General features: G+C 36.7%; 1 protein-coding gene across 3 annotated transcripts in view; it reads right to left on the bottom strand.

Annotated features, from left to right (window-relative positions):
* LOC129250857 (inactive rhomboid protein 1-like) overlaps positions 1 to 15,893 on the bottom strand; it is an 86,138-nt gene extending 70,245 nt beyond the window's left edge. Inside the window, exon 1 of one of the 3 annotated variants that reach the window (XM_054890459.1) lies at positions 15,808 to 15,893. The gene's annotated coding sequence lies outside the window, so the exon portion shown is untranslated. Of the gene's footprint in view, positions 1 to 11,402; positions 11,491 to 15,395; positions 15,547 to 15,807 lie in introns of those variants that run through there. The other 2 variants (XM_054890458.1, XM_054890461.1) reach the window with 2 other exon arrangements.
* Positions 15,894 to 17,676: the final 1,783 nt, after the last annotated feature.

Below are 17,676 nucleotides of genomic sequence, written 5' to 3'. Positions count from 1 at the left end.
CAATTAACGCATTGGAAGACAACATTAAAGCATTTATATGTGAGATACCGGCCGAAACATTGGAAAGAGTATGCCAAAATTGGACTAAGCGGATGGACTATATTATTTGAAGCGTAGTCGCGGTCAACATTTGCATGAAATAATCTTCAAACATTAAATTATATGGACTATCGATTTAAATAAAAATTGCATGCATTTTTCTGAATTATACGTGTGTTTTTTTGAAAAACTTTCCTATAGCTTTTAAAAAATCACCCTTTATAATATAATTTAATAGAAGTGGACCAAACTATTAACATAAACATAGCCAATAATATTGGAGAGTTAGACAAGATTCCTTATGTGGTGAGGAATTTACGTGTGTTTTCAAGCCAACCAAGTAAATTTGGATCGTGGAAAATAGGGGTTGAAAGGATCATACAAATTTACCAGTCGATCGGTGAATCGCCAAAATTTTACGGCATAATAGGCTAACCGTTCTATAACTCTTCGCAGAGTTGCATTACGATTTCACGCTGCTTGTGAACACGTGTCAGGATACGTCGAGATAAAAATAAGCACCCTCATACTTTATTGTAAGAAATTAATGAATATAAAATAAATACGCTTGAGGCGCGTAGATCTGTTAGCGACCGTCGTGTTTGGCGTTCGTTCGTTTACTGCCGTTGACGATTTTAAAATATCATGACAACAGCTTCTAGTTGCCATAAATCGCTATAATTTACGGTTGCCATGTGTTTACTGTCGGCCACTCCTGAATATACAAGCGGCCGCGCTGCTAGTTTTCTTCTTCGTCGGTGCTTTAGTCACCCTCGCTAAGTTTTGTGTCAAAAGCTGACAGGTTACACAATGGTCGAAGCTTATCGGAAAATATTCATGTGTAATGACGTTTTTGCATGAAGCATCTGGAAGATTGGTTATGACGTATCGATCACGATCAAGAGTTTTGCTTATGATAAAGGGGCCTTTCTGAAGTGGCTCTAACTTTCGTGATTCCCCTGTGCTAGCTGGTTCGTTCTCTGTTAAGACCAAATCTCCGACTTAGTAAAGTTCTGGGTGCGGTAGGTTTTGCGTAGAAATGTATTTTGGATTTTTCTCGGTGTCGGTTAACTCGCTCGGCTGCTGCTTGTCGAAGATCGTTGATATCTATATCTTGCGTGTCGTTGTCGTTTAGAATTGTCCTCAGTTTGTTTTTGAGAATATCCCATAGTTTGAATGAATTTACTAACTCGTATGGGATTTTGGCCTGTCGTTTGATTACGTGTTGTGTTGAAAACCCATTAGATGCCCGTGGTTTTGTCGTCCCATTTCTTTTCCGTTTGTGTCATCGTTCGTAGCATACTGAGCAATGTTCGGTTAAATCGTTCAGCATGCCCATTCGCAAGGGGTGTGTGAACTGCGTTTTGAATGTGTTTAATATCGTAATATTTACAATATTTTACAAATTCTTTAAATTTAAACGCTGTTCCACGATCTGTTACAAAACGACAAGGAACTCCGATGAAGCTTATTACTTCGTCGAGGATTGCTAGCACCTATTTGGTCGCAGTACTTTTAACAGCGCGAATTTATGTAAGCTTGGTAAAAGGGTCAACCAAAACCAATATGTGTTGGTCCCTATGTGAGCTAGTCGGAAAAGGATTAGGATGATCTAGATGTATAGTTTTAAAAGAAATCGGTTCCATATCACCGTAGTTATACACCCCTTCTTTCCTTCCGCTCGTCAACGCAATATTTTGTGTAAGCTTTTACAACATTTCGCATTCGTGGAAACCAAAGAAGTTTTGCATACGGTCGATTGTTTTGTCTACGCCTGTCCAGCCTTATCATGACAGTCATAAACTATCCGCCAACGAAGTGATTTTGGGACAACCCACAGCTTCTTCTTATTGATGACACGATGCAACCTGTCTTTCTCAACGCAGTACCCTCTTACAGACAATTCATTTAGTAATATTAGTTTTCAATATGCGCAATGATGCTGTGCCAACTTCATGTGCATACTCAACTGAAGCTCGGCTAGGCGCACCAGCGTGTTCCATTCGCTTTCCGGAACGATGCTCAATGACGATGTCCTAATCTTGAACTTTCAGACACCATAAGTGGTCTAATTTCACGTTTTTCATCACAGTGTTAATTGCGTTGCAATCTGTGATTACCTTCAATCTTCTTCTTCTTAATTGCTTACGCGATTTTTGCCGAGTTTAACAAAGCGCGCCAGTCGTTTCTTTCTCGTGCTGACCGGCACTTTCCTCTGCTACCACCAGGTGGTACCGCATCGAATACATTCAGAGCCGGAGCGTTTGTATCCATTCGGACGACATGACCCAGCCAACTTAGCCGCTAGATCTTTATTCGCTGCGCTATGTCTTTGTCGTCGTCGTAAAACTCATACAGCTCATCGTTCCATCGCCGCGATATTCGCTATCGTCAACGTGCAAAGGTCCAAAAATCTTACACAGAATATTTCTGTCCAAGCTTCGCTTCATCGGATATTGTCATCGTCCAAGCTTCTGCACCATACCGTACAACGGGGATGATGAGAGGCTTGAAGAGTGTTAGTTGTGTTCGTTGAGGGAGGACTTTACTGCTCAATTGCCTATTTAGTCAAAAGTAGCAATTGTTGACAAGAGAGATTCTACGTTGGATTTCAAGGCTGACATTGTTATCGGTGTTAATGCTGGTTCCTAAATAAACGGAGTCTTTTACAACCTCGAATTTATAACTGCCAACGGTGATGTGGGTGCCGATACGCGAGTGCGCCGACTGATTTTTTTGAAGACAGGAGGTACTTCGTTTTTTTCTCGTTCACCACCAGACCCATTCGCTTTACCTTTTTATCCAGTTTGGAGAAGGCAGAACTAACAGCGCGCTTCTGAAGGACGATGATGTCAATAACATCGGCATAAGCCAATAATTGTACGCTCTTATAAAATATTGTGCCTGTGCGATTAAGTTCTGCGGCTCGTTTAACGCTCTCGAACATGAGGTTACAGAAGTCACACGGCATCGAGTCACCCTGTCTGAAACCTCGTTTGGTATCAAACGGCTCGGAGAGGTCCTTCCCAATTCTGACGGCGCTGCTGGTATTAAGCAACGTCATCTTGCAAAACTGAATTAGTTTTGAGGGCATACGAAATTCAGACATCGCGGCATAGAGATAACTCCTTTCGTACTGTCGAATGCAGCTTTGAAATCGACGAAAAGATGGTGTGTGTCCATTATCCTTTCATGGGTATTTTCCAAGTTTGGCGTATTGTGAATATTTGGTCAATGGTAGACTTTCCAGGTCTAAAGCCACACTGATAAGGTCCAATCAGTTGGTTGACGGTGAGCTTCAGCCTTTCACCCAATACGCTCGCTAGAACCTTACAGGCGATATTTAGAAGACTAGTCCCGCGGTAATTAGCACAGATTGCAGGATCCCCCTTCTTATGGATTCGGCAGAGTACACTTAAATTCCAATCGGCAGACATGCTTTCATCTGACCATATTTTGCATAGGAGCGGATGCATGCACCTTACTAGCTCCTCGCCGCTATGTTTAAATAGCTCAGCCGGCAGTACGTCGGCGCCTGCAGCTTTGTTGTTCTTTAGTCGCGTTATCGCTATTCTCACATCGTCAAGGTCGGGTAGCGGAACGACAATACCGTCGTCGACGATTGGGGTATCGGGATCTTCACATTCTCTGTGACATGCGCAGCTATCACTGTTTAGCAGGTTCGAGAAGTGTTGCCTCCATAATTTAAGATTGTTCTGTACGTCAGTCACCAGATCGCCGTCTTTGTTCTTACAGGAAAACGTTCCGGTCTTAAAACCTTCTGTAAGCCGCCGAACTGTCTGGTAGAATTTTCGAGCGTTGTTCCTATTGGCCAGCATCTCAAGCTCCTCGCACTCATGTATTTTGCACTCTCATGTATCTGCAACTCTCCCTTCCGTTTTTAGCTCTCTGTAGCTTACCATATATATCAAGCAAGAGCTTCCACAATTGCCAACGTCTCCAACTCGTAGCTGTGAGACTTTTTTTCATTGTTGCTAGTTGATCGCCTATAGTAGAGTACGGGTTTCATTTACCACCTTCATATTCCAAAATTACCACGGTTAAACCAATTGTACTGGCATCAGTATGGATTTCATGTTCTGCTTCCGCGTTATACGGCACCATGACTGGTTCAGATGAGAGAATATCTTTAAGCCTGTCGAAAGCTATCTGTTTGTCCAATTAAATTGTCGTTTGTCCAATTCAATTGGCTGTATTTTCGTTAAAGTTTTCTTAACGGTTCAGATAAAATAGCATATCCCGGAACAAATCCTCGGAAAAAACCACTAAGCCCTAAAAATTGGCGGACTTGATGAACGTTACTTGGTGTTTTAAATTGTTGAACTGCAATCGTTTTTCTCAACCCTGGGGGAGTACCACCGAAACTAACACAATGGCCCAAAAATTTTATTTTTGTTTTTAAGAACTCACATTTTTTAATATTAAGCGTTAAATGTAGCTCACGTATTGCTTGAAAAACTCATTTGATTTTCTTAAGCCTTTCGTCGATTGTGTTACTCTCTACGAGGATGTCATCCATGTAGTGTATTATTTCAGATGATTTAATTCTGGCTTTAATTTTCGCCATGAGACTTGAAATACAGCTGATACGTTCTTAAGTCCGAATGGCATGCACTTAAAATTAGATAGACCTTCAGTAGTAATAAACGCTGTGTATTTTTGACTTTCAGTAGCTATTGGCACCTGGTAATAAACCGAACTTAAATCAAGTGCTGTATTATACTTATAATTCGAAATTCCTTCGATATTGGGCATTGGGAAATTTTCTTTTTTCATATTGGCGTTTATTTTGCGCGATTGGGACATCCGTGACCAATTTAATTTCCATTTCAGTCGTATTCGTTTTTCCGATTTCATTTAGATCACTTGCAAATATTTCACGGTATTTGTTGACTATGTCTAATAACTGCGTTTTAATTTGCTTATCGTCAGTACATCTAATATCATTTTCCGTGTATAAATTTTTTACACCCGAAAGCTTTTTAAGCCATTGGCCACATTTAAATTTACTATTGTCGACACTACCGCTCGTATTTTTAAATATGCCTTGGCCAAGAAATAAATCAGCGTTTATTAAGTCATCATCTAACACATAGGCAATTATTTCACGTACCAACTCGTCGATTTCTATTAGCAATTTAACTTTTTAATTTGCCGCTTGCATACCGCCACAAATACTATTAATTGATATCACACAATTTTCCTGCGTATTTGGTAATTTATTTGCAACAGATTTACGGATCATGTGACATTGCTTACCCGTATCGAGAAACGCAATGAAAGTTTGTCCGTTTATTATCACTGATTTCTTAAAAATTTTCTCGAAATCGTTGATTTCTGCTCGTTGCACGTTCACTGTTCTCTTTCTTCAGTCTTTGGTTCACCGCGGCCATGCACTTTGTTGCAGTCAGCGCAACGCCGTTGTGGTTTTGGACACTGATTCGAATCATCACCTCGAAACAATTATAGCAAACAATAGCACGTTTATTTGCCTTCTTATTAGCACTTTGTTTGGAGTTATCCATTTTAGGTTCAAATTTCGGTTTAAACTCGTGTTGTGTATTCGCTTTATTGTTGTGTATTCGTGAATTAGAAACATAATTTTGAATAGTCTCCCGCATATGATTATCGAATCAAATTTCAAAGCTGCAATTGCCTTTTGCAACTCACGATGTCTAAGTCCTTCCCGCGTATATTTAATAATAGCGACGTCACTCAACTCGAAATGTCGCCCTAACATGCATATGCGAAAACAGTATTCAGTAACACTCTCATCATTTTGTCTAGTGGCATTACACACTTTGTAGTTGGTGTCTACCTCATTCATTTCGTAACTGAATTCTTGTTTCATACTTATCGCGAACTCATTCCAATTAGCAAACAACACTGGCGACGAGTCTAGCCACATCTTTGCTACACCACACATTTTACTCTAAACAGCTTGCATGACACATTTTTCGTCCCAATTGCAAGCACTCAGTGAATTGTTTACACGATTTAGGAACTGCTCTACCGTAACCTAACCTTCTGCATATGGATTAAAATCAGGAAGAGTCTTGGCAATTTCTTTCACTGAAGCCGTTCGTGTTCGTCCTTGCACATATGTTCGTTCGCTGCCACACAGTGAATGAGCAGTTGGTATTTGTTGCGTTGTCGTTGGCGTTTGCTGAATCGGAGCTTGCATGGCTACCCGTTGCGATTGTAATACAATAGGCTCCTGCACTGCTGTACTTGCGTTCATCATTGTGTTCATCATAGCTCGTAGTTGGTCTAATTGATCTTGAATGGAATCGTCTGCATGCTCGTCAATTTTGACTTTGGCTTTCCCTAAGAATTCACTTAGCTTAAGAACAAGTTCTGATTTTTACCCAGTTGTGAGCAAGTTATTTTGGCGTAGAATATCATTTGTCTTCTCGCGTTTTAAACTCGTAATCTTTACTGTATTAGCCATTATGAACTGTTTCACTTTTCCTTATACTATCATTCTGTTCTAAATATTTTCACTTGACTCTCGTATAATTTCACAGAATTGTTTATCAAACTTTACTAATTATTAAAAATCCTACTTCTGAAACTGTCAAAATACATCGAGGTAAAAATAAACACACTTTCAAATAATGCTTACAATTATACTTTATTGTAAGAAAATAATATGAATATAGTATACTCGTAAATACGTTTGAGAGGCGTAGATCTGTTAGCGACCTACGTGTTCGTCGTTCGTTCGTTTACTGCCGTTGACGATTTTAAACTATCATGACTACAGCATCTAGTTGCCATACATCGCCGTCATTTACGGTTGCCATATGTTTACACACGCAGGAGTTCCGAATGACTATCTTAGTTAAAGATAATTTGGCCAAAAGCGTACGCACACTTTTCTTTAATTCTAAATAAATTTACATACCATGTGTTTACACACGCAGGAGTTCCGAATGACTATCTTAGTTAAAGATAATTTGGCCAAAAAGCGTACGCACACTTTCCTTTGATATTAAATAAATTTACATACATTGGCCCAAAATGCCGACACTTATTGAAACAAACCTATCCAAATAAAGCATTCGACACTTTGGCTAGAGGCTTAAATGAAGATTTCCTAGACTTTTCGGTCGACCGATTTGCCCCATGAAAATCCAATAATTAAATTCAATTTTGCCACCACGCAGAATGAGCCAATAACAATTTTATTTTCATTTAGCAAATTATCTTCACCCATAGTCGACCCTTCCAACCAAGATTCCGAACAAACTCAGATAATACCGGGTATTCGAAAAGCTATACTTACCCAATGTGCTTAAAAAAACCAAATTAAGGAATATTCACGTTACGGAATTAGTCCGTCTCGTCATCAGTCCAACCAGCTGTCTACAGTTCCCTCTGTTTAATGACAGGCGGATATGCGACAGTCGGTCGGACGTGAAAAGTAACATCAGTTTTGTCCATCTACACCCTCTCTCAGCCTACCAGTCTCGCTTGTGAGTTAAAGTGACCCGTTTGCTAGCCTTGGCTTTGTTAGCTGCAGAAGGGAGTGGCAGAACGGGCTCTGAAGCCCACATCCTAGTTAAAGAGATACCGTTACCCACGATACCCACGTGTCTGGGGAACCATGTTTGTATCAGGGTATCATGTCTACCGATATAGTTCAGCCTGGATTCACAGAACTCAATTACCCTTGAAGTGGTTGGAGGGCTGTCTAAGGCGATGAGCGCAGCTTTGGACTTTTCTTACGAATACACGAATTTTGGACTATACCAACTCACAAATAATAGCCATAAAAATGGGAACTGGAAGACTACAAGACGGAACTTTGCAATTAATACACGTAATTAACCTCGAACAGTACGAAGACACTATGACAGAAATAATACAATCATATATCATAAAAAAAATAGCAGTTACTCCTTCTTGGCCCATACTATTGACCAAATAAAAGACATTCTATACGTACTTAAACGAAGAAATTTAAAAACATCTTTAAACATATTAGGAACTGATTGGAAATATATAGACGACAGGACAATCAAATAAACATAAAAACTATAACAAACAAGTAATAATAAATAGAATGACGATTCAAAGACTAGAGGGAATTTCAAAAACTACTAATAATTTATAGTAATTGCAATATACTCGAAAGTTTGCCATTACCTGCCGAGGGCGACCGGTATTAGAAAAAACTTTGTTTTCATTTTGGTGTTTCCAGCACGGAGCTGCGAACCTACGTACCCCGAATGCTAGTCACGCACCAACCCATTTGGCTACGGCGGCCGCCATATATCTTTACTAAATAAAAAAAATTATCCAAGAAAATATTAATGAAATCTTAAACCAAAATAGATATACGAACATAAAATTGTCATATGAAAGTATTTTATTTTGCAATGAGAAAATACTAGGACTTAGGAATAGTTGTAAGACTATAATAATATATCAATTATTAAACCAGTAAATTGACGTGGTCAAATAACCTTAAAGAGATTTCTCGTGAGAAGCACCTACGCAGCTCTCTTGCAGTTAGAATTATGCTTTTTTTTAATAATTGTAGTAGTCTTTAAGTACAGTGGCATTTAAGCAATAAACGAAATCAGTAGCTCAACCTACTTAAAAAATATTTTTTTACTCACTTTTAATAAGAAAAACTGTAATTTACACAATGGCATTCTAATTCTGTTTACATAACAGTTGTAGGTAACAGCCCAAAACGATTGGAGGTAGACATAGAGGAGTCGATTTACCCCTGTATATTCGTCCGTCTGTCCACACGCACGATAGCTCGAGCAAAAATACACATTTTTAACGTAAAATATTCCTATTGATTCTTAATGATAATTCGTAAAAAGTATCATAAATCAAAATGCTGATATATTGACTACATTTATGTGCAATAGTTTTTAAATTAGGTCCACGCATTTAGTCATTATTAGCAAAACTTTCGTGATAGTACTGCAAAGCCAACCCAATAAATTTTCATATGAATGGTAAATCTTCAGGGTTGGCTTTCCATTGCTAACATGATAAATTTACTTATAATGGCTAAATGCGTGGACCGAATTTGAAAGTTATAACAAACAAATGCGGTCACTTTATCAGCCGTTTGATTTATAGTACTTTTTATAAATTATCGTTAAGAATTAGTAGCAATATTTAACGTTAAATATGCTTTTTTTCAAAAGCGTGAAGAATGCCGTATTACAGACGCTTCTTTTATTTAAATACAAACACAGAAAAGTAATAATATTCACTTATACTCGTAAACATTCTTTACTAATTCAAGATTTGAGTTAAAGCTATGTTTACTCAATAATACCACGAATTTTAGGAAAATTCTGTTATTATAAATGTTCTTCTAAACGCGCGATTTTTTAGCCTGCGGTGCTTTTTTGTTTAAAAATGTACATATGTATATATCATAGATGCGGCCGACGTAGCCGAATGGGTTGATGCGTGACTACCATTCGGAATTCACAGAGAGAACGTAGGTTCGAATCTCGGTGAAACACCAAAAATTAAGTAATACATTTTTCTAATAGCGATCGCCCCTCGGCAGGCAATGACAAACCTGCGAGTGTATTTCTGCCATGAAAAAGCTCCTCATAAAAAATATCTGCCGTTCGGAGTCGGCTTGAAACTGTAGGTCCCTTCATTAATGGAACAACATCAAGACGCACAGCACAAATAGGAGGAGGAGCTCTCCCAAACACCCACCAAACACCCGAAAATTATAAAAAATAAAATATAAAAAATATTCATATATGCATGCTACAAAAACAAAAAAATCAATTTGTAAAAAGTCGCTTCTTTAATTTTAAATACATATTTTTACAAATACTGAAACTTTGGAATAAAAATCGCGCGATTATTAGTCAAAATTTTCGCCTGTGACGCTTTTTTGTTTGAAATGTACATACTTGTTGCAAAAAAAGAAAATATTTATAAAATGGCGCTTTTTTAATTTTAAATATATATTCTTACAAATACTAAGAATCGCGAGGTTTTTATTCCAAATTTTTGTTTCCAAATACATACATGTTAGAAAAAACAAAATATTTTATAAAATTTTTATAAAAATAATAAATTTTTTGGCAGCGTCTCCTGTATACATATATTACGATTAGAGCTGTGATAGGCATGCAAAATAGCAGGCCAAAATATGCAGGCAAAAATGCATGAAAAACTCTGGAATATGCACGACAAAATGGAAAAAAGACCAAATATGCACGAAAATATATACGAAAACATGCAAAAAAGGTCCGAAATAATATTCCGAAATCTCTCAAAAAATACGAAAATTGCAAAAAAGGTAGTTCTTTCTCCTGGGCTACAGGAAATTTTAAAAAATGTTTTTTCACATGGTGTCAATGCTGTTATATAATATATTCATTTGATGCGCTAGCTCGTGAATCTCCATTCAAAATATCATTAATTTTAAGCAAAGAACTATATCTAACATTCCGAGATAACACTTCTTCGAACTTATTCAAAAAACGGTCGTCGGTCATTGTGCCTAAGATAGCATGAACTTCTTCATACAGTTCTATACACTTTTTCAATTCAAGTCCTTTTGATTCTAAAACCAAATGCCAAATCTTATCTAATACTAAACGCTTTTTTTGCATCTCGAATACATCTGCATCATTTAAATAATCAACAACCGATTTTAAAGCGTCAAATTTGTCGGCATAGTAATCACATGCTTGTAGCCAAGTTCCCCATCTAGTGACAATTGGTTCGGGTGGCAGTGAAAAGTTCGAATTCGCTTGCTTAAACAGCTGTCGTCGAGCTGCTGACTGTGAAGGAATTTAATGGTTTTTTTAATATAAGAATTTGAACCATAGATAAAAATAGCAATACGTACTTTGACGAAGGTAGCCTTTACTTTTGATATCAACAAATTTACTTCATGGAACTCTGAACGAATAAATTCTATCAATCGATGCAATCCATGGGCAAAACATGTAACGTGTAGCATTTTTGGAAATAAAACTTAAAGAGACTTCTTTGCCGAAATCATATATACAGCGGCATGGATAGTAACGGGCATAATATTTTCATATTGAACTCCTTCAATACAAAAGAAACGCAAAAAAAAGGTGTTAAGGTAAACACTTACATACCTTCAGGTCATAAAAGTAACAATGATTCGGTAAAAAATGTTGCGATCGTTGTAGCGTTGCATTTGTCTAATTCTTTAATGTTCAAAAAATAAGATTTTCCGCGCTCATTTTCATCATCCAATATGCCAAAAACAAAATTCGCAACTGATCTTTTTTCAATATCCGTTGTTTCAGCCGGAGTAACCCAAATATATTTTCCATCAGCTTTTAAACACACATACTTACGAAGAAGTATACTTTGATCTGGAACTGATTGTGAAGTGTATTTTTCTATGAATTGTACTACACTCGGATAATTCACTTTATTTAATGGAATGTTGGCTTCGATTAAGGTTTTACATAAATCCATATTGAATTTCGAAAGATTTTGCCCATGTTTCTATTGATGATTTGATATTAACAATTGGCTCATTTCACGTTCAGAATTCTGTTTTTTTTCTTTCTTGAGCATCCTTATGTTTCACTGAATCAATGTGCTGTTTGACTTGAAATATTTTTTTAGCAGAAACAAAAAAAATTGCATTGTGAACAAAATAAAACTGATTTGTCCGACCGAAAAACATTGAGAAACTGGTTTTTCATATGCACAATAAATTCACCCGGCGTTTCTTTTCTATCTTTTGGCATCTTAACCCAATTTTCAATCAACCGATTACTTCATGCAATAACTGAGAAGAATATGATGGAACTTATGCTGAAAACAGTGAACACCGTAAACACAATCCCGACTCAGCTGTTCCGATCAAACTAATGAGAACCCCATGTAAACGAAAAGTTCCTTCCTTCCGTATCGTTGTACCGTAGATTTTATTTCACGATTATTAAAAAAATCCCGTAATACCGACTCAGCTGATTGCTCTCTCACCACACAGTGTTGCCAAGAAGTACATTTCGAAATCATTTACAAAATAAACTTAGAAAAATGATAATTTTTGTAAAAATAGCTTAAAAATACTGTTGAATAATGTTAATTATAGATAAATGAACTATTTGCATTTGTTGGTTTTTGGCTTTGGCTTATTAAACAATGAAAAATTTTAACTGATAACGCGGATGCAGAGAACGTTAAATATAGAGAATTCTCACGAGCTACGAATAGTGTGAATTGTCAAAAATGAAGTGAAACCGCGAACACTATTTCACCTCGCTTAACTCGACAGCGGGGAAGTTCTTAACAGAGCTGATTACAGTGAACTATGTACAAGTACATTGGATCTGCTCAGTTTTTGGTTTCTGTATGAAATCAAATTGACGAATGCCGACGGCATTTTGCAAGGCATTTGCTTGTGCATTTTTATGTTCCCTTGATAAACGAAAATTTATTCAATTTATATTTAAAGATTTAAAATCCAACATTTAAAATCAAAGTAACTTTAATGTTTGTTGCTTTAATTTTAAAAGAAGAATTTAAACAAAATACATTATAAAACGACCTCTTATTTTGTTGTGCGCGTTTTAGTAAATTTGATGAAAATTTTTACTAATTTTTCGACTCGAAATTAATTTTAGACAAGAATTCAAAGAGCATATTGGTATATTGATGAATATATATTGTAATATATGTACATATATCAATATATGTATATATACATATATTATGATAGTTATATGTATTTGTGCAAAAGTTCAATTGCATCTTCAATTCTTATAGTCTTACAAATGTATGTGCACACGCACTGCAGCAACAATGACCTATCTCACGACGCATTGCCTTATCATATTTATGTCCTTTTGAATATGTATTTTTTGTTCCTTTGCCAAACGAATTTTTTTTCAATTTACATATGTATTTTACAGAGAATAATTCATATATGTATGCATTTTATAGATAGTATAAAACTTTGAAATTTAAAATAAATAAAATAAAACTTCAAAGAAACATATTTGCATACATATGTATATGGGACAACTAAGTTCTATTGCATCTTTAATAAATATAGTGTTGCACGCATATGTATGCACTGAAGCAACATGACCTACCTCACGAGCATCGCCTTATCATATTTCATGCAATAATTAGGAAGTAAATATTTGAATGATCGAATTCCTGCAAATGCTAAAACCACTTCTTCTGCATATGCATCGACGTGTGTGCATGTGCGTATATGCACACTTGATCCCTACTATACCTATCTATATCTATATCAATTGATCAAATCAATAAATTCTGTATACAAAATGCTTCATGATGGCATATGCAAATATAAATATGTGAATTGAATTCAAGCAAAACAATGCTTATTAATATACACATATGCATGTGCATACAACCGCACACACAGGGCACTCACTTTATTCCTCAAAATGCGTATGTCGTTCAAAGCTAAAATTCTATACCTAGCGACTACAAGAACAAAATGCAGTCATAGACGTAGGAGTAGCGGCCATCATTCTACTTGCCATAGCGCTGAATAGTCGCGGCGGCGCCGAACAGTTTCAACTATTGTACTGTGCAACAAAAACTCATCATCAAAAAATTCATTGATAAATTCGAGCTCATAGTTCTAAGAGCAAGAACTTTCATTCATAAAACTTGCCGCCCATATGCCAATTTTCTCGACAATTCGAAAATAGTCAATATTGGAATATTTCGCGTAGAATTATTTGCCAATATTTGATAAATCTTGAATTTTTGTCAAGTCGAGTGCCCGCGGCTTCGTACATATGTATGAATCAATATATGTACGTAAATATGTGTATATGTACAATGCTGTGCCTATGAATGTGCGCAGCGCCTATGAGTGCGCGCTGGATTTCTTGAGAAGTCTACCGTTTTATTTTGAGCTGTCGCTAGTGAGCATACATACACACAGCATATACATATGCGCATATGTATATAAATTCACAAATTTACATTTGCATATGCCATCTTCCTGTGCGCCTGGTAATGAAGCGTTTTCTATAGAGGATTTGTATTCAGTTGAAGGGATTTAACAAAGTTTTACAGACACCAGACAGACAGACATAACATACATATGTATATAATTTTGGATGATTTGGAAAAATTCAAATATATAGGTCATATTAAAAAGCTACCTAACATTCTTTGCTTCTAATCACCAAGAAATTCTTATCGACTGCTGCTAAATTTACATAATTCAGCCCCTTACTGTTAATTTTTGTTGAAAAATGTGTCTGTGGTGAAATTGTCTTCGCGAGACGAGTACCCCTCGAAATTCCATACGTTCCTGTCATTGAGACTTCTCTATATTTAACGTTCTCTGGCGGATGTGTGAAAAAGTGTGTAAGCAAAAATATCAATGGCAACATTGTATAGATACAACCAGACACATACACACACAATCCGATGTATTGTGTAGATACAACCAAACACAAACACACACAATCCGATGTATTGTGCAGATACAACCAAACACATACACACACAAACCGATGTATTGTGTAAATATGTAATTAAAAGAACGTAGTTGTTCTCGGGGGTGAGTTTTTGTGGGTTCCATCGTTATAATGGTATGACCTTGCTCTTTTTATTGGGCATGGTGCGCGGTGACACACCCCCATCCAAATCTATCGTGGAACATCCAAATTGCAAAAAAAAAAATTAATAAACTTTTGCAATTCCTTTTCGGCTGTTGCTGAGCAGTGCGGAAGGTACAAAAATTAGTAAAACAACATTATCCAAGTCCGTTTTATAGATATACTCTTTACCGTTTTCTAAACTTGAAACGATTGCTTTAGAAAAACAATTTAGTGCATTTGGTATTAATTTTTGCTTCTATGTGAAATTAAAATAAAAAAAACGAATTTTGGATAAGAACAAACAAAGTGGCAACCGTTCGCCGAAACAGATACATTAATAGGCATTGGCGTAAATAGTCACTATCGCCGAATCCGTCATCGAATATGACCAAATTCGATATCACAATGAAGGGAAAACAAAGGTGACGCTATCCCAGCACCACTACTTTGTTCTTGGCGAACTTTACAGAATCGGCTGTTTTGAGTGATTGTATTCTATCATTCTTCAATCAAAAAACTTATACATAGAGTGTAACCGCTGCAATTGCGTGAAATTTCTTTGTTTCACTTTATAAGACCAATATTAGTTTAGTGTACATATGTTGAAGGAATATGTATGTCTGTATGTTTGGTGGGACATATATTTCCAGCCTAAATTTCCGTATGTACAGAACGCAGGGTGGTTGAGTATGAGCGTTAGTATTGATTATTTTTTCGCACTTTTCTTGCTTCACTCACTATAACTAACTATTTTTCACACATTTATTGCATTTTCCAGTAATATATTTGATTTAGATTATGTTTATTTCGCTTTAGTCTTAGAAAAGCTTATTTTCACTTTTCAGATTTTTCACAGATTCCACTGTCAGCAAACACATTAGCTTTTGACCAAAAAAATATGCATTCAAGCTCACAACAGCATCAGCAGGGCTGCCAAGACATTGAAAACCACTAAACGTGTGTAATACTTTTGGGAAAGAGTGCCCAATGTGTTTTAGTATACACTGCTACACTCCAACTAGTAAATTGCATTCAACAAACGTTGGTAATTGCTGACTGATTCCTGTGGCATATTTTCTGATTCTCTTTAATCAAAAAGTTTGCATAACACCAAACATAGATTATCAAATTTATCAAAGATTTATCAAACCTGCAAGATTTTTGGTGGTGGAAAATGCCATCGGCTTTACTGCGTCTGAATTTAATTTTATTTGGCCCGTAGTTGCAGTTCCTGACATAATAAAGGCAAAGTTACAAAGTTGTTATTACGATTAAATGGGCGCACCCATGGCAAGGCGTATATAACTTTCGTGAGCTTGAGCGAGATAAGCATACAAGCGAAACGCTCAAAGCGGTAATTTAGGTACGGAAGTACCAGTTACTAATGTTACTAATGACGACAAGTTGCCATGAATGACACTGACAAAAGGCCAGGATAGTTTTCGTTTAATCGCAAAAAAATTGCATATAAAAAGGAACATCTCACTGGCGACATTGCTGTTTCACGAAGTATGCAATATATAAGTTAGTTAGTTTGCGACATATACGTTCTATTGTTGTTTTGCAACTTCACTCTTCTTTTCATGGTTATCGACATTATTCTCAGAAAGAGCAAACTACTGCTATTTGATGCATACTTCGTAAAATAGTAATACCGCTAGTCAGCTGTTCCTTTTTATATGGAATTTGTTTTGCGATAAAATGGAAGCTATGCAAGCTATTTGCCCCTGACATTCATGGCAATTCGTCGAAAATAATTATTAACGGCAGCGAAGCGACATGGGCTAAGACTGTGCTGGTTTCTTTCGCATATCACAATTCTCAGCTTTTCGTAAACAAATCGCTAGGATGACCAATGCGACGTCAGCCAATCAGCTGAATCTTTCAAATTCGCTGAGAGCCGATTAACGGTATGATCTTGGCCACACCTTTAAAAATCCTTTTACCATGGTTGCTCAGACGGCAGCGAAGCAAAATGAGTTAAGACTGTGTTGATTTTTTTGGTATATTATCAACCCAATCTCCGTTTTCTTGCAAACAAACCGCTGTGATGACCCATGTGACGTCAGCTAATCGGCTGAATATTTCAAATTGGCTGGTAGCCGGTTAAAGGTCTGATCCTGGCCACACCTCTAAAAATCTTTACATCGTCGATGTTAAGCGAGGTCTTTGACCAAAAATAAAGAACCAATTAAAAAAGAAAAAAAGAGATTAACTGCTATTGGGAGTCCGAGAAAGTCAGTTGATGATAGTGTACGAATTGAGTTTCTTGAACTCAAAACGGATACAGGCAAAATGCAGGTGCATCTAACAGCGTGGCAACGACTACCCAGAGTAAAACATACTCAGCGCTAATACTGATAAAACTAAACTATTCGTATACAAGGGGTCAGCTCTTTAAATCTTTTTCTGGTTTCTGCATGCTCAAAAATATATATTTTCTGCTGTCCGATACATGTCCATGAAAGTTTTACAGTGGTGAGGAATTTACGTGAGTTTTCAAGCCAACCAAATAAATTTGGATCCTGGAAAAAATGTGTTGAAGGGATCATACAAATTTACCAGTCGATCCGTGAATCGCCAAAATTGTATGGCATAATAGGGTAAGCGTCCTATAAAACTTCGCAGTATTGAAGTGCGATTTCACGCTGTTTGTGAACACATTATCGTGACACTTATTGAAACAAACCTATCGAAATAAAGCATTCAACACTTTTGTCAGAGGCTTAAATGAAGATTCGCCTAGACCTCTCGGCCGACAGATTTGCCCCAAGCATCTCAAATTAGAACACCGAACTTATCTTAATAATTTTGCTTATGAACATAACTCAAGAAAATCCATAAGCAAATTGAATTTTGCCACCACGCAGAATGAGCCAATAACAATTTTATTTTCATTTAGCAAATTATTATATATTCACCCATAGTCAACCCTTCCTACCAAGATTCAATTACAATCTACAAGACCGTTATCGGTAACAATATTTAAAAGGAGAAATCCGAACAAACTCAGATAATA

This window comes from Anastrepha obliqua, chromosome 6 (genome assembly GCF_027943255.1).
Source record: "Anastrepha obliqua isolate idAnaObli1 chromosome 6, idAnaObli1_1.0, whole genome shotgun sequence".
Classification (NCBI taxonomy): Eukaryota; Metazoa; Arthropoda; class Insecta; order Diptera; family Tephritidae; genus Anastrepha; species Anastrepha obliqua.
Note: the sequence above shows the minus strand (reverse complement) of the source record. Positions and strands in the feature narration are given on the sequence as shown.